The sequence below is a fragment of the Propithecus coquereli genome, unplaced genomic scaffold, assembly GCF_000956105.1.
Source record: "Propithecus coquereli isolate 6110/MARCELLA unplaced genomic scaffold, Pcoq_1.0 Scaffold7, whole genome shotgun sequence".
Classification (NCBI taxonomy): Eukaryota; Metazoa; Chordata; class Mammalia; order Primates; family Indriidae; genus Propithecus; species Propithecus coquereli.
Window position 1 is genome coordinate 14,498,250 of NW_012153062.1, and position 4,728 is coordinate 14,502,977.

Here is a 4,728-nt window from a genome sequence, read left to right on the forward strand (position 1 = left end):
GGTGTGGCTGGTGGGTGAGGAGTCAGGGGTGGGTTACTGATGAGGATCAACAGGAAGGAGCTAGTTTTATGGGGCTTTCTAGGCCATGGTGTAGAGTCTGAATGTTGAGATCAGTAGGAAGCCACTGGAAGGTTTCAAGAAGAGGAGTGATGATGTGATCTTTCATACCTTTTATAAAAGGTAATTCTTAGTTCTATATGGAAAATAGATTGTAGGGTGGCAAGTGTGAATATAAGGTCAATTGGGAGGTTACTAAAGTTCTCCAAGTAGGAGATGATGGAATTAGGATTAGGATAGGAAAGTGGAGAGGAAGAAAACTGGAGAGATTTGGAATATATTTTAGAGGTACAACAGATGAGACTTGCTGGTTTTGGGAGTCAGCAAAGGGAAAGACTCAAGGATGTTCTTAGATGTTTTTGACTCGAGTGTGTAAGTGTATGATGGTGCCATTTATTGGAGTGGGGAGGGACAGGTTTGTGAGGGGATAGGGAATACAGAATTCAGTTTGGGATACATTAAATTTGATATCAAAGTATAGATACAGGGAAGGTAGTTGTGTATACTAATAGCTATCATTGTCTTCTCCATTTTCAAATAAGAGAACTGAAACACAGAGAAATTACACACCCAACTCAAGATCATCTGATTCAGTTTAGTCAGTAGAACAGGGATTAAAATCCAGAAAGCCTGGCTGGCTCCAGAGTTTATACTGTTAGCCACTCCTGTCATTGGGACATTCAAGGTTAGGGACATTTAAAACCATGGTGTCAAAATGAGTTCATTTTGGAAAAGAAAGTAGAGAGTAGAAAGATGCACAGCAATTCCTGTGTATTCTTGTATTGGAGGTGACAAAACACATAAGAAGTGGCAGGGGAGACTGAAAAAGAATAGCCACTGAGGCCAGAGGAAAACCAAGGGTAGGGTTAGAGGAGCCAAGAGGAGAAATTGTTTTGAGTAGTTGAAAGCTGTGTAGAAGCTGGGTAAGACAAAAGAGGTGGATTAGTCAACATGGGGCTGGCTGTGTGTGACCTTCACAAGAGCAGTCGCAATGGAGCAGTGGGGGAAGAATGCCACTTTAAATTAGATCGAACATCTTATAGGAAGCACAGATACCAAGAGAGCATTTTGTGTCGCTGTATGTGTGTAATATGGACAGTAAGTGACTTCTGTTCTGCCGCAGTTATGTAGAGAACACGGATTCTGGAGTCAGACAGACCTGTGTGCTGATTCTGTGTCTAATACGAGTCCTGCCATCTTCAGCCTTTGACATAACCTTTCTGAGCTGCTCTTTATGTGTCCATAGCTTATGTCTGCTCCATGCAGACTCTTGGAAGATGCTCTGCTGTTGATCTCCTTGCTTTTTCTTTTGTAGAATTGCTATTCCCTTTACCTGAAATCTGTCAAAAATCCCCACCTGCCCATTAATAAGCAGCTCAGTCCTTTATGTTAAGGCTATAAAATCCTTATTTCTAAAGTTGCTTTTTTGTGATTATTTACATTTTTTCCCTCCTAAGAAATTATGTGATAATTAATTAAAACAAGGTTCCTAACTTTCCATTTTGTGTCTCCAAACACCTCTCAGATTGTCTGGCACAGAGTATGTGTTGTGTAAGTTTTGACTGAGTTAAATTACTCTAGGCTCACTGTGTGAGTTGAGCATGAAGTCAGTAAGGACTATTGTGGGGATAAGGAGAGGGCAAGGGAGGTTTGAGCTACACAGATGCTCTGAGTAGCAGTGCAAGTGGTGCAGTTGATTTTCAGTTTAAGCTCCAAATGCAGAAATACGACCAAAAGATCTTCAAAACTTTCTCCGATCACACAACACAGAAAGAAGGCAGCTGTCAGAACAAAGGATCGTAGGTCCCCACAGAGAGAACTCAGACGTGTTGTGCAGCCCGAGAGACAGGGAGCTGTAACAATCTACAGCCGTGAATTCATAAAGTTCGTAAAGTAGATTGGAGGGAGGCAAAGGTTTCAGGAGAAACCAGTTGACAATACCCATCACTCAGTATTTCGAGCTAAGACTAAGGCTAAGGCTTAATAATAAATAGCCCCAAAATAAAAATGAATAAAGTGAATAATCTGGTTGATTTTAGAATATTAGAATTTCATAAATAGGTTGTGATGAATATATTTGTAAACTCGATTTTATTTTATACTGGGGGGTTATATGTGGGCATGAAATAAAGCAAATTGCTGATTGAGCCAAGTTTGTTTACATGTTATTTTCTAGATATAAAATTTTTCTTTTTGCTTATAATCTGTCCATTTCCTGATTTCTTTTAAGAGTATTTCTTATTTCTCTCAAATTAAATTATATTATCCTGGCCCACATACTATGAACATAAAGGAAATGAAGCCAAGCCTCATGGATATCACAGTGAGAATTTTGATACCAGACAATGAGTAAAAATGAATGATGAATATAACTACCCTTCTATTATTTATGGGTGTATATCTATCTTATATATCTTGCCTGGGGGTTGTCAGCTCAGGAGATAGAGAACTTGTTTTTCTGTTAAGTTCTACCGACACATAAATGGAAAAAAATCGTATAAGGGCTACCTAAGTAAATAATACAAAAAAATTAAAAGTGTAAAAATTAAGATTTAAGATCAGGGAACACAAAAATTTAACAAATGTAATAAATAAAATATATTTTTACTTAACTCACTAAGGAAGAGAAAAAGAGTATGAGTAAGTTTGAAGTGGATGGAAGGAGAGAACCAGAAAAAGAAATAGATTTCTGACATTCATATAGAGAGCTACCAAAAAAAAAAAAAGGCAAGGAGATTCAGATTTGCCCTCAAACACAGGGACACAGAGTACAAATGCAAAGTTCAATATACGCACCCCATTTATCTAAATAAATTGAATAGAACAAAGAGACCACCACATAAATACACTAAATAAAAGAGATTATGAACTCCCTAAAGGCAAGGATTGTTTCTCATTTATCTTTGTGTCTTCAACTTCCAGCACACCAAAGAAGGTTTTTAGTAAATGTTTGTTAAAATGTTGAAAAACAGAGAAAGCAATGTTTTATTGAGTAATATCTCATGTTGTAGCCTACAAAGGCACTTTGCAACCATAGGCATGAATAGAATATATAAACTGTTTGTAGTCAACTCTTCTAAGGACTGTAAGAAATTAACTAACTATTGAAGGTTTTCTACCCATTAGCCTTTTGATATGGAAATCAATAGAAGGAAGGGGTCATGGCTTGGAATTATTGAGATCAGCACTGATAGGCTCTGAAATGGTCTATACAAATACATTTCAAAAAGCCTTCTGGAAAATTTCCCTAAAGCTGGGTGAAATACTTGCCTATGAATATCTAGGGAAATGTGGAATGCACTATGGATGTTTTCTGTGACCTGGTAAATTTTAGGTATTTAATTTTGAAAACTAAATATTACCAAATTCAATACACAGCATATCTAAATACTTTTGTTAATTTCACTTTGGTATTCCTCATAGCCATAGCTCCTCTACATATTCTTCTTCTTCTTAGTTTTCTTTTGATAAGGCAAGGAACCTATTTAACATAACTTAGTTTCTAGAAGAGAAGAGAGTATTATTTTTATACCACTCATAATATATGAGACCATGGAGGAAACTGGTTTGAAGCCAGGTTACCCTGGAAAGCCCATTTTCCCACACGTTCAAGTTAAGAAGGGGGCTTAGGTAGCTGGTGTGAATAACATGTAGTGAGTAAAGGAGAAACTTACCTTGCCTTATTCTGCATTTTACAAATTGTCAGGTTTTATGTTTATTGTTGTCATGCTTTTCTTCTCTTATCCTAAGAGAAACAATATATAAGGATGATGTTTTGGCATTGGGTGGGAGTAATCCACTCAGTGCAACCCATGAACAGAAGCTGGGGGCTGGCAGCCTCTCCTTCCACAGTGATGCCACCATCCTAAGACTCTGGGGCACTATGTTGGGGACTTTCAAGTGTCCCGGACCATTAAAATGTTGTCCCAGGCCATTAAAAGGTGGTGGATTGTCCACAAATAGTGATACAGATGAAGCTTAACACACTAGCATCTAGGCGATAAGTAGACTGCAGTGGATAGTACGTTCTCCCTGGATGATAATGGAAAGTACAGCTAATGTAATTTCTCAGCACAAGTCATGTGTACTGTTCCATTGGATACTCTGAGAATGGACTTGTAACAATGAGATGGTTTCCTGTGCCTCTCTGGTGTGTGATGGTGACATATGGCTTTTGCTCTGGCAAAGTCTGGGCAGTTTCTGGGTACACATGTTTTTCTTCCAGGCTTGGGCCGCCATCCTGGGCCTCTCTGACTTCTCACCTTTGTCACATTCTCCTCCGTTATTATTATCTTGCCTCTTCTTACCCTCCAAATCTTTATCTTCTCTGAAGTGCAGTAATTTGGCTCTCTTTTGGTCTTTCTAATTAGTGTTTATGGCATACATTTTATGCCCTTAGCTCCTTTGGTACTTTGCCTTTTTATTCCTTGCCTATTTCCCCAAACCATGCTTTTCGAATTAAAAAAAAAAATTCCTTTTTCTTGCAAAATAACATAGTTGTTGCAAGTAAAAGCTTTAGCTTTCACACTTTTGTCTCTGCTATCTATCGGTTTCATAAATGTACTTTAAAACTCAAAACTGAGCATTGACTGCTTCTTTTCTCTCTCCTTTCACTTCTGTTTTAACAAGGCTGATCTCTCTGAGAAAAAGAAAAGGCCATTCATTATTGAG